Source organism: Hylaeus volcanicus, chromosome 5, assembly GCF_026283585.1.
Source record: "Hylaeus volcanicus isolate JK05 chromosome 5, UHH_iyHylVolc1.0_haploid, whole genome shotgun sequence".
NCBI lineage: Eukaryota > Metazoa > Arthropoda > Insecta > Hymenoptera > Colletidae > Hylaeus > Hylaeus volcanicus.
Window position 1 is genome coordinate 19,099,625 of NC_071980.1, and position 14,176 is coordinate 19,113,800.

The 14,176-nt window shown below is 38.7% G+C and overlaps 1 long non-coding RNA gene across 1 annotated transcript in view; it reads left to right on the plus strand.

Annotated features, from left to right (window-relative positions):
- The window catches only part of LOC128876900 (uncharacterized), a 4,237-nt gene extending 269 nt beyond the window's left edge, over positions 1-3,968 (plus strand). The window contains exons 2-3 of the long non-coding RNA XR_008457150.1: positions 75-303; positions 404-3,968. This is a non-coding gene — a long non-coding RNA (uncharacterized LOC128876900). The remainder of the gene's footprint in view (positions 1-74; positions 304-403) is intronic.
- Positions 3,969-14,176: the final 10,208 nt, after the last annotated feature.

Genomic DNA, 14,176 nt, shown 5'->3' on the forward strand with positions numbered 1-14,176 from the left:
TTAAAGAAGGTTTATATAAATTAAAAGAAAATTCGAAAGGCGAGTAGTTTATATTCTATTTTTATTGCTTTCAGATAAACTTCAAAAAATTGCTAGTCGCCAACGGCGTATGGAGTTCCCAGATGGTCACCCATTTACACAAACTAATTATCCAATTACAGAGAAGACTGTGTTCCGTAACGATAGAGTCGTAATCAAGCCTTTGCTAGCTAGAATTGCAATGGTGAACATCGAAGTTAGGCGCATCAGTGACTGGTTGCGTGTCTGACATGGAATGATGATTCTACTGAACAGTGATCTTGGGTAAAGGTTCAACATTTCCTCGACGAGCTACGTGCAATCTTTGTTAACTCGCATAGGTATTTACGTCATCGTTGATACTAATACTGATTTTTGTTTTTAGCTGTTCCAGTGTTGCTTGAGAGCATGCGACTATGCCCATTCTATCGATAGTCGAAGATTAAGTTTCAAATTACAGGTTTTTAGAATAATTACCTTCAAAGAAATGCTTATATCTTTCTTTTCAAAGATCAAGTCACTGCAAAAACACGTGAGCTTCTTACAAATGGGACTTGAATCGGCATACACCCACACACATATAACCGAGTTATAATATTATGTTGGCTAAAAAGTTCGTTCGGTTTATGGTGGTGTTTGTTTTAACTTGGCGAAGACTTTTACAAACCCAGTATCATGAATTTGCCCAAAAGATAGTAAAAGATCATATAACAGAATGGACAATATATTATAGAATAAATATACTTTCATGTCTAAGAAAAATCTTAGACTTAATACATATAATAATAACCGAATCTAGGATCTAGGATCCTAGCATCTAGGATATATACAAATATTATATAAAAGAACAATTCTGATCTTCGATTCAATTGGAATTATTTCCAAAAGGTCACACTTGGACGACTGCTAATTTGGTTGCCTCTTTTTTACTAATTCTTCTCGAAAACAATTAAACATAAAATAAATAATCGAACTCGTGTAGAAAACTACGATTGCTAAATTGTTCAAAGAAAACGTAACCAACGTTATCGTCGTCTGTAATAACTGAACGAAAAAAGTGTGTCGACCTCCAACACAGTGACATCAACCACGCAAGATGTGAAATTGAATATCACTGGTCAAAATTGACCCAGCTCGAAAAATTCCTAAAGTCACGCGTACTGTTTTCGTGTCTCCAGGTAAACGTAACCCCGTGACGCTTCCACGGACCGTTTCAGCGCGGATATTCCAAGTTTTCGATCAGCACGAGCTGATCGGCTTTTTGCCACGGCTGCTTTTTGCGCGATCATCGCCACCTTCGTCACGGCCACGCCCGGGCACGTGAGGCACGTGTACTCCAACACGGTGTTACAGGTGTTTGCCCATCCTCGGACGTCAAGGATTCTTTTACGCTCTTTCGGGCTCAGTCTATTAACGCCTGCTGCCTAGCAACTTCTTGAACTCCGAACTACGGTGACTCATGTTTTATTTAATTCCATTCGGTTCGCTGCTCGAATTCCTACCATCGGGTTCCTCTTCGTTTTCTACGGTTCGCTTCGACACAGTACACTGTTCCCATGGCTCTCAGCTTCTTTTTTCCTCTTAGCTTTTTCCAGCCCTCTCTCCTTTTTTTTCTCTCCAGTGTCGTCGAAAGAGTCGTAACTTCGTTAAGCGTTTTTACCAGGAATCGGTAGCCAGCGGAACTCGACGATTTGAAACACAAAATTGCCTTGGGTTTTATTAACGGGTGAAAGAAAGGTTTTAGGTGGATTATTCCGTGGAACAAATCGTCGAAAGTTTTAGAAAACGGAGTTGTAGGAGAGGGCATGATAGTATTCTTGCTGTTGGGTTTGTTTTGGGGACAGTTCGATACCGGGGGCCTATGATGATTTCTTCGCGTAGTCGACGCTTCGAATTAGGCTCTTTGAAATCTTTTGTGGATAGCGTGGTGTAAATGAAATTTTTCAAACGCGCAGTGCAGACATATTGTTTTTGTGGGATCTCATAGTAGGAGCGGATAAAACGTTTTGGTGCCTTGAGGATTAGTATACTGTGTTATCCTTGGTTTTTTTTAGGTGGAAATTAGGTTAAAAGACTTTCATTTAAGCGTATATTAAATCTACTATCATGTCGGAATTAACCCTTTGCACTCGAGGCATTCTATTGCCACGAATCTAAGCTTACATTGACTTCGTAGATGTAGTTACTTTGAGATTTAAAAATCAGGTCACCTTTACCTCACCGACAATCATTTTATTGACATTTTGAGATCCAAAGAAATTAAACCTCAATAAACGTTATTGTTGATTGATTCGCTGCGTGAAATCTAGTGGCGACCGAGAGTCACCTATCGAGTGCAAAGGGTTAATAAGTTTGGATCTCTGTAACGATTCCCAATTTATTCGACGAAACTTGCACATTTACACTAATCAACAAAGTATATCCACTTCTCAATTATAATTCTACTAAACTACGCCTAGAATTACCACTTGTATTTCCGTCCCAATTAAATTTCTCATCAACAAAATAACTATTCAATGCGCGTACGCCATGGCAGAGAATTTCGAAACGTAGAAAGTGGATAATAAGCGTAATGTTTAATTCCGTGGATGGTCGAATTGCTTTCCTGGCACTTTTACCAGACTCTTGGAGGCTCCTCGCCGGCGATAGGAGCGTTAAATAATTTCTGCGGAATGACGGAAAGTACTTTAAGCCAGTGCTATCTTCGCGTTCGCGGCAACGAACGTACGAGAAGAATCGTTCGACAAGAAACCGATGAAGGGTTTATCTTAATCCACGGTTCACCGAGCAGACGAGCTCCTTGCCAATCCCCATTGACCACCCCTTCGATCGACTGTACCCCCTGCACACCCTTTTGCCATAACCGATCACACTTCGCTTGTTTTACTAGCCACTTTTTACCCACTGACAAACTTGCAACCAGAATCACGTCCTTCACCCATGCGCGATAACATAATGTTACTCCCATAACGTTCATTCTTGGATAGACTCTCTACACACTATTGTGTGTTGGTACATTGTTTCACTGAATCCAAAGGGGATACAAGCGTTCGGAGGCTCGTCTGTCCCGTGACTTTTACTCTAAGATTAACCTTCTATGGATCTGGCTAACTTTCAGGTCACATGTTAATATATCAGCATTTTACCAAATGATTTTAATCTTTTCACAAAATGACGTATATGTCTTAATTATATACTATCTCTGATAATCACTAATAATATTAATGATGGTTGACAGCACCAACAATTTGAAATATTAAAATAAATGCCTTGCAAGTTGTTTGCAGAAAACAAAAATTCGGTCCATAGAGGATTAAGGTGCTTTCAGGTGCTATGCTATTAATATTTCTGGACTGGTATTATTTTAGATATATTGAGATTTTATTTTGCTTGTAATTTTGTACTCTTTGTTCAATAGCAATCTCAATCTCTCTATCATCGCACTATCAATATCAAGAATAAATGATATTGGGTACTTCAATACGTTGTGAGATGTTTCACTTAAAATACTTATGAAAAAGAAATTAAATCGTTTTGGGGCAGAAATTAAATTCAATGTGGAAAGAATTGTAGTGGTTATGTTGTTAAAATAATTGTAGTGGTGCTATGAGATTCTCTATAAAAGATAAAGAGTACGAGTGTGTAAATTGTTTCATTTCTCTTCTTCTTTATTCAGGAATATCACGGAATTTAAATCTTCACACGTAATAAAATTAAATTCTATGTAAAATCAATTTTAGTGAGAACCACAAGCAATCAAAATCTAATTTCTGATACTCTTATCAGATTCTCCATAAATAATAAAGTGTATAAATCTGAAAATAGTACCATTTCTTTTCTTTATTATTCCAGAATATCACAGAAATTAAATCTTCATGCAAAATGAAATAAAATTCCATGTAAAATTAATTTCAGTAGCCGATACGTTACTAAAATCTAGCGTCCAAAATTACCACAAGATTCTCCACAAAAAACAAAGTGTGTTATGCTTCGAAAATTGTCCCATTCTTGTCCTATTCGATTCAGGAGTATCACAGTGTCGGATGGAGGTCGTCTAACAAAATTCCATAGCGATTCTCGCGGCTCCCAATGAAAGAGGAGAGTGCGCTCGGTGGCCGATCTCTCGCCATTGCTCTCTTAATTTCACGCCGGCGAACGCACTCGAGGGAGGTGGATTTACGGCCGGTTTTGTGGCATTCTTTCATCCTCCCGTTGCAGCGTAAGGCGGTGAGCACGCGGATTGGTTTCTCATTGTCGAGGCGACCGTCCCGCGCGAGTTTAACAAGCGTTCCCATTGCGCGCCGCGTAAACGCGCGAGGCTGTGTGCACAGCATACTGGAACGAGCGCTGTCCCATATTATTTTTTTCCCCATCTGCGTTCCACGAATCCGTGCATCGCTTATGATTCGAACGATGGGAGGGAGTCTACAATGAAAACTACGAGACAATTTTTAAAGTTATATTATAAGAGATACTTTTAATTAATAACTCTTCTGATCAGTTATTTGACAGGATTTTTGATAAACTTGAACGATACAATCATAACACATAAAAAGAGAGCTTTACAAGTCAAATTTAACAATACTTTAAACATTTTATTTTTAATACTTAATTCACATAAATCTCATGTAATCTGATTTCAAGTATCAAGCTTCATAGAAATGAAAAGAATCGGATTGCTTCGACATTTTGTTCTTACAACTACGTATGTTCTTTATAAATATGCGAGGGAAGATCAGAAGTAATATGATTATTATAAATAAATGGTAAGTGTACTTTAGAAAGGTTCAGAATTAATTTCTACACTCGAAATGTGGTTCTATCAGCTTGAAATTGTTTGTTCAACTGGCAAATCTGTATCGTTTGTTTGAGTAGTTTATCTAGGAAATGTTAACAAAGTATTGGACCATTAATTGCAAGTTATAGAGACTTTGTTTCTCAAGAATCTCATAGTAGGACAAAACTGGTGTCACAAAGAACTTTTTGCCCTCTCCAATGTCAAACTGTTCTCGATGAACTGTATAGCGAATTGGGCTGACCATTGTAGTCATCATTTCACTGATTGTTTGCGTCGAAAAAGGATGGTTTCTGTTCTGTGGTCTTCGGACTTGAGAAGGACAAGCCAACGTTTCAAAACTACGTAGTTTAATTGACGGGATTGTTCGCGTGAGTCAGTTTTCAGCTCGCTTAAGAAATGATGTGTTTGCTGGCCGTCGAACGGTGCCCATAACCTGTCTGACTAGCTGCCACAGCCGCGACGGATATACTATGAACCCACCACCAGCACGCACCACCACCCAGGGCCACGGGAATGACGACGGTGACACCGACGCCACCCTGGCTGAGGGAAAAACTCATGGCCGATCGATGGATCCGTCAAATGGATTTCGAGGCCAGGATTATTTATGGGACCGACTGTTCGCTCCTTGAGCTGTCACGGGACTCTTTTTGGGGCAGCAAGGCAGACCATGGCACTGCGAAAAGAATCGCTCGATGCATGCGAAAGAAGATCGTAAGATTTTCTTGTCTCGTTGTATTAATTGCAATAGCAGATAGCGAAATTATTCTTTGGGCAAATTTTGGTGGGATTTCATAAGTTTGGATGCGATGGATCGCAACGCGTTGATGGAATGGCTTTGTGGGTGAGAAAGATTGATTTTAAAATAGAATCAATAGGTTTTTGAGGGAAAAAGACTTAAGATTAAGGTAGATTCATTTTGGAACAATTTTATTATCACAGCACAACAGGATTTTGTGTATCGTTTTGATGTGTCGAATTCATGTTTGCAATTAGAATTTATTTATCGTATCCAGTTTATAGTAACATTATCACATATCACAGCACGAAAGGATGCTCCTTCTTCGAACAAAACCAGATGTACATTATTAATTTTGATGTGTCCAAGTCATGTATGAAATTAGAATTTGTTTATCGCATCTATAATAATTTTCTCCAAATTTGTGTTACTCGACTCTGTTCCGAAAAATGTCACAGCATTATAAATGAACATTATACGAACATTATAAAAACAAAAATGCCAGTTTAGATCCAGATGAGCTAACACTCTTGGACACTGAATATGGACAGTATATTATTATATAATGATTTAATCAATTTCCGATCAAGTGAGGCTACTCTCCCATTTGCAAACGTATCAAATAAAAACGAAACGAATAATTTCTTCAATTTCCAACACAACATGTTTCTACTGAACCCTCTTCGACAATTCACAAAATTCTGACTCCTGGTCTCTCGATTAAAGGCCCTAAGGATCTGAAAGACGAGGATCTCTCAACTAAAAGACGCGTAGTTGAAAACGCGAAGCTCGATGATCTAGCGACGGAACGCAGCGGTCGACGGGTGGGATCCCAGGCTGGTCGAAAGAAACCGCGCAGTTTCCACGTACCGATCGATCGATCGATCGATCAATATTCAACGTGCATGTTAATGGGCGATTAATAGTCGCGCGGCTGGCCGAGAGCGAGGCTCGGTATCCTCGCATACGTGGCGTGCCGTCCCGCAGCTCGGTTTTTCAAAAGAGGTTTTGTAATCGGCATGTCCACGGGCCCCTGGTCTCATTCGTATGCGGTCGACGTGGCCGCGAAGGAGCTTATAAGTAACACAGTAATGACACAGCCTGTCATGGCGCGGAACAGTTTTCTCGGCTCCCATTGTCGTTAAGCGGCCAACCAGAGCTGATTTATCGGCGCCGCCAGGGAAATTCCGCGCGGATCTCCTCTAGCTGGATGCCTTTTCCACGTATATCTGCCTACGTGTATTAACACTGCTTCTTTTTTTTTTAAATCACGCGCACAGGATCTGCTTGGATCTGTCTAGGAGTTGGCTCTGGGTCCAGGGGTTGCCAACGTTCGATGAGTCTTTTGCGTGTTGATAAGAATTCTATACTTACAGTCAGTGTAACAAGTAGACTGCGGATCTTTATGCATTTATAGGAAATTTGAACGTGCAAGAAACTACAAAATGTAAACAATATGCAAAAATATAAAAAAGATTGAAAGTAAAGTTCATGTTATAATATTTGCAGAATAAAATAAATTCCTATTTAGGTTCCATTTTTGTAGGCACGTTTTATGATTTTATTTTGCATAAAGATCCGCAGTCTAGTAATAAGTATTCGTACAAGAACCATTTATTTTAAATTTGAAGGGATTGCACGGGTGAGACTGAAGAACACTGTGTATAACAAAAACAATTTATTAACCGACAGGAGCGTGACTCGATGTCGACTCCGACAGAGCCAAGAACGGACTGTCTCCGTAATAACGTTTGGCTGTCCGCACCGTGGCGACCATGGGAAAAACCCTATGGAAAATTCCGAGTGGAAAGGGACAAGGGCTTCCTCCTGTCCGTGTCGAATGACCGTCGAGTCAGCGCACCAAAGTCAAGATTTATTTGTTTATGACTCTCTGACTCGACGGTGCAGACGGCCGAAGGTGTCGCCCAGATGCCTACTTTCCACTCGGAGTCTCCTATGTCGCCACAAATTTGTTCCTGTACGGATACTTCTTACACTGAGTGTATGTAGGGAAGGTAGGGTGTTATAATTGAAATATTTTATGGATCTACTTGAATCTACTTGAATCTACTTGGATCTGTCTACGAGTTGGCTCTGGGTCCAGGGGTTGCCAACGTTCGATGAGTCTTTGCGTGTTTATGAGAATTCTATACCTTTTTGGGGAAGGTAGGGTGCTATAATTGAGATATTTTATGGCCCACGCAATAGTAGGCGAAGTTTAAGTCATCGTTTTGATATTTGAGAAATTTTTTGAGAAATATAAGTTTCTGAAGTTGGCGTTTTTCTTAGAGTTTTCTGCGAGTTTTCTTTGAAAGATTTTTGTGTTTGGAATCGCTGAACGATATGAACTTTGAGTTTTTGTGTCGTGGTAGTGAAGGAATGCTCCCTTTAATCGAGTCTTTGTTTTATTTGTAAAGTCACTTTTCAAAAAGAGAAATGTTACAAATATTTTTCTATCATTTCTACTGTTTGTCAGCTAATTATTATAGAATTGTCCATACTTACAGCGACAAGGTTTTCGTACTACTACCTGTGAGGTTACTTCAACCTCAAAATAGAACGATATTTGCTAGAACGAAATTTTCAACTTTTCTTGAAAGGAAAAGAACTGTTTACTATTTTATAATATATTTAGCAGAATAGAACTTTGGATCCGTTTTGCTGTATGATCTGTTCACGATAGATTGCAGAGGAAACTTACTATCATGATTCGAAAGTTATCTGACGGGTGGTTTAAAAGTTTCATGTTTATAAATCCTCATCTGCTAGAATTATAATCTCTTCTGCAATTTACCAAGGTTCTCGCCTTGAACGGCTCTATTTCAATACTTTTATAAACGGTATCACCCATTCACTAAGTCACCGCCTCGTTATCAGCCTCTTCGTATCTCGAAAACTGAATTTTTCTTAGCCGATTGCAATGTATCAAAAGTGTAGATTATTTCAGCTATATATAACTGGATTTAGTTTACGTATCGTGTACATAAGTTAAGATAACCGTGTCCATTACTTATCTTCCACTTTTGCATCAATGCTTACTTCGAGAAAATATTAATATCGCCATAGTTAAAAATTCAAACAAGATGTTCTGTTACACTTTTATTACATTGGCTTTATTTAGCCTTCGATTTCTACAAATCAGAACTCCATCTGAGTAATTTTGCATCCATAAATGCGATTTGGCATGTCTGGATGATGATGGAAAATGATGATGAGACGTGTCAGAGGCAGATACATGTTAGAAATAGGTCTAAGAAATGGAACTTCAGTTCTAAATCTCCATTCCTTACCTTCACACTATCTCAAGGGAACTGAATTGCCACTAAAAAAGACACAGCGATATTATGTGTGTGTAAGACCCTATCACCTTTTATATAAACAATAAACCGAACATTTCCAAATATCCACAGAAACAGCATCTCCTTCAACAAGACAATAAAGATAAATTTTTATACTAGATTTTTATCAACAAAAATCTAACGACAGAAAGACCTGCACATATTCCCCGTTGGCATCGAAAGGGTTGAAGAAAAGTGCGTAAAACTTGAAGAAAAAACCTCGAACGGCGTATGCAACGCCCTGGATACCGCTCCAGAAAACGGTTTTCCTTCAAGACGGTCTCGAACAGGAAGGGATAAATATTCCCGACAAATTATCGTTCCAGATATTGCGAACGATAATCGCTCGCGATAAGGACGCGTGCCTACAAAACTGTCCGATGCGTAAGACCGCGAAACGATACGTCGTCCAATTAAAACCGCTCCCAAGCTCTACGAAGTTATACATTTTCTTCTTTCCACTAAAAACGGCATCGCGCATCTGGCATCGTTAATTAATCACGAATATTTATTGCGTACTCTTCATGCTCATCCGCCAGTCTATCCCGAGGCAATTAGCGAAATTATTGCACAAGGAAGGAGAGGGAAAGAGAGAGAGAGAGAGAGAAAGAGGGAAAGAGAGAGAAAAAATACGTGCGATTTCTTCACCGCGATTCACTGGCCCGTGTTTCACGGCGTCGTCTCGCTGAAAGCACTCCAGACATCACCCCGATCGTATCCTGCAGCAATAATTAGCTCGTTAATGCCTGATTCATTCCACCTATTCAATTTCCCGATTATCCGACAGTGGCAGTGTTCGAATCCGCTTTGTGGATACACACAGAGCACTGTCGCTTCTTCTTGACCATTTGCCTTGATGCGATGGTCAGCGATTCGTCTGGGTCAGATTTTATAAACAATGCAGTGCATCCTGCACAACGCATCTTTTCGTGGTGCAGAATCTTTATGTCCCTCAATTAAAAGAAAAGTAAAAATGTAATTTTCCTAAATATTGATTCTCTTTTCAAGTACCGAAATTTAATTTGGTTTAATAACTGTTTTTTTTTTTTAATACATACGATACTGTGCAAAAGTTGTAGGCCACTACGATACATTACATCTTTTACATTTTTACTACTAAGGAGGAGTACTGGATAAATATTTTACTTTATCGATATTATTGTACAGCGTACTTGTCCAAAATGAAATGAGAATAGTATAAATTCAAAGGAGAATATAATATTTTTTACAATTCTATTATATGTATGCGTAGTATACTAATATCTATAAGACGCAGTAACATTTGTACATTATGTTTATTTCTTAACACGGATTTATTTAAGAGTAATGTAAGCTTAACATGGTGCTGTAACATTGATAATGCAAGCTTAATACAATGCCCTAACATAGAATTATTTAAAAGCAATGCAAGCTCTACAAGGTAGCTTAAGACTTTTGCACAATACTGTAAATATTCAACATACAAATCCTTGTTTTTTCTCCTCCTTCTGGAGAATCTCACTGCTTTAAAGTCCCTTAAATGGTTCCGAGACTCCCAAACCTTTTTTTGTCTGTTTAAAAGTGGATTAAAAATTCAGGAAAATCGAAGGAAAAACTGTGCCTCTCGTTGGACGGTTTTCCAGGGAGTGTAGTCTACAGGTCGTTCCTCATCGACGTTTCGAGGTCACTGGACAGTCCACCGGTGGACGTCTCGTTGGACGAGGCAGGACAGGTACAGCGATAACGACAAACTGGCCCGAGAAAAACACCAGGCGACCGATAAATCAGGCCTATTGCATTCCTAAGATAGCGGGTTGCCTGAAAGTCATTACGCTGGCAAAAGTAATTCCCAACTAAGTAAGTAAAGCAATAAATACATAATGCATCCGGCGAGTTTCCCACACGCGCTGCCCTCGCCGTGATTCCATGAAATCATGCATCAGCACGGGGACCACGCTGCGTGTCGCGGATTTATTTGCCCCGATCGACGCGATCTCTGTGATTTCTTTCGCAACAGGGACGCAATGAAACACCACTAACCAAGTAACCAACGTCCAGTCGCTCTTCAAATTTAATTCTATGGAAATATTCGTATAGATGTTCGCATGTGAAGATGTTTTGCATACGAAGATTGGTTTCGCAAAAAAGTCTTTAGATGTTGTTTTTTAACAGAACACATGGTATGGGACATATTCAGTTTTTACTCTGATTTTTGGATAGGTAAACCTGATACTTTTTCTTAATTCTAGTGTTGTTTTTGGAAGATCGTTTATTTCTATCAAGTCGTTATAAATTATATCCAAATTGTCTTATAGTCATGGTTGTAGAGATAATTTGGAGACAAGAATAGGTATAAGGAATAAGTTTCTGGAGAAACTATTGTGTGTACTGGATAAATAGTTCATAAGATTTATTAAGAATTGGTTTTCAATAATCAATTTCACGAGGCTTTAGTCGACATTTTAATTCTGTTACTGTTTCTCGTACCTAGTATAAAGGTGTAAGGAATCAGTTTTTGGAAAAACTGTCGCGTTTACTGGAAAAATAGTTACTAAGATTTATTAAGATTTGGTTTTCGATGAACAATTTCACGAGGCTTTAGTCGAAATTTCGAATCTGTTGCTATTTCTCATATTTAACCACGTGTAAAGGTCAAAGCATTTGCGGAGTACGTCTGATCACTGTTAGGGAAGTTCTACTGAAACTCTCGGTTCCCCTTGGGTCAGTGATCCATAGTACCTACACTTCAGGGAACGTACGGTGAAATTTATTGGAATACTTGAATATTGGGATACGAGATAGTTCGGATAATAGAGGTCTACTGAACCTTCTTTCCATTAAAAATTTCTCGTTTTGATTTTTGTAAAACTAGATTCGAAGACAAATGAGTTACTGGAAAAATTTGTACATATATCGAAAGTGTTTGCTTAACAAAATAGAGAAAATTGCCATGTTGACAAAACAAATACAATAATAAATAAACTTTGGGTTCGAAGAACTATTAAAGGATATATTTTTCAATAGGTGGTTTCTTCTTTGATTGCAACATTTGCTCAGACCAAGATATTTTTCCATAAAATAACAATACGTTTTGGTAATACGAAATAATGAATACAAGTATTTAATACATTCGACGTTGGAAAGCCTTGATCAAACTTACACGTTTTCGATTAATATGATGGTCCATCTTCGTCGACAAACATTGTTCAATCGAAGCTTCGTCAACGTAAATAGCTTGCAAGCTGTCATACTTATGCTTAAAATATCTGTATTTATTCCATTAAACCATAATAAAGGCTCATGAAATTCTTATATTCGCTATGGTTTCCTTTTGAACATCGTCATCAGACAATTTACGTACCTTTTCCATTCACAACCCGAAAAACTCGAAATTCTTGCTGGAACTGAGATTTAGGAACGAGACACTGAGAAGATAAATTTCTCATGGACGGGAAAATGAATATTTGGAAACCTCTGTAACGGCACAATTCGACTCTCTTCTACGCTCAGCGTTATTCTAATTAATTAACTCGCTCGTTTGGTAGATCGTTTCACGAATATTGAGATAATTATTTATGAGTTTACAGACGAGCGAGCGCAGCGCACTTTTGGCCACAATACGTATCTTTCGCATCGCTCTGGTTAGTAGCAATGAAACCGCGCCACGTCACTCCACGCTAATTACTAGTACGTATTAGCTTAAGCTTCCTTAATTTCCAAGCGTGATTATGTCTCACTGTAGCTTTTATTTGCCTATTAAAGGGGCAATAAAGCATTTTTACGCCGCTTCGGTAGCAAGTCTCGTAATTAAGGGATACAGATGCATTACACGCGAGGATTACTCTCCTACGGTCCCTTCCTTCCTCTCCTCATGACTCGTTGATCATCGATTGCGCGTAGTCGCGGTTTCATTAATAAACATCGAAAGTGCACTGATCGAATCGGGCGATCCAATGTATTTCCATTTTAACCAGGACGGTTCAATTAATTATATAGTCACAAACTAAGGTCTGATTTGATTTTGGGTGCTATTGGTTTGTAAGTACTAATGGTTTCCTCTGCTGGTTTACTAGTTTTCTTGATATAAATATGTATATTCGTAATTTGCAAACATTTTTAAAAGTGCTTTAAACGACTCTCCAATAGAATCATATTTTACATGACAAATTTCAATACACTTGTTTTGTATCTTTCCTATTAAAGAATTTAATGAGTTTGTTTCTTCATTATTAGTTGTTTTATATTTATAAGTCTCCTTTCAAAATTACCTAAACAAATTCAAAGTGATTAAACCCTTCCCATTATCACATGGACTGCGATATATTCTAATTTGAAACTTTTCTCCAGGCATCATGTACAAAAGATATCGATTTATCGAAAAATGACTCCGTAGAAAGTCTGTCACTTCAGCCTCTAAGCTCCCTACTTCAGCCTAAACTATGTTTCTATTTCAGCTCATAGAGCGGTACCTCTAGATAATTGCCTAGATTCATTCTCGAGCACATTTTCGACCACACTCGTCCGCGTCTCTATTAATTTTTCTCCGCGATTCGCGTTGCTACATTGTTTCGCGCCTCTCGAGGCTCTCCTGTCCTTTTGATGGGTCTATCTCTCGCGATCAATTTCACTTTCCTCCAATGTCGCGCGCGGCTGGCACAGAAGACATCCAAGGGACGATGAATCATGGCGATACCAACGGTGACGTTTACACGGAGAACCGGAAGAGCATCGAGGTGAAAATAATCGGCACCCAGAAGCGTTGCAAGCGGTGTACAGAAGTACGTTTCTACCCTCCGATGAGACACTGATTAGGTTATGATGGCCATTAAAACTCCGCTAAAATCTATTGCGGCAACGAGCTATCTGCCGCTTATTATTTCGTTGTAAAATCTTCTTCGGCTGGCTAATTGCATAATTGATTATATAAAACCGCTTCCACCTAGCCGTCGCGAACTCTTACCTAACCATTGCTTCGTTTTATCCATTATCCGCCATTTCTCGCGAAAGCAAATTATCTAATAAAGCCGACGAAACGGGGAGATCGGGACGTGATTAGGATGAAACACACCTGGGTATACAAAAATTAACAAAGATGTAGGAGTCATACTTTTCTTCTTTATGGTTTCAATAAATTTATTGCTCCTTTGGCTATTATTGGACTGTGGATTCTAATTCTAAACATAACAAAAATATGTGTGCACTTATAATAATGTTGTTATTTTATTTTGCATTAGTGCTCGCACATTTTTGTTATGGCTAGGACTGTGGATTTTATGCATTTATGTTATAAACTAATATAATCAG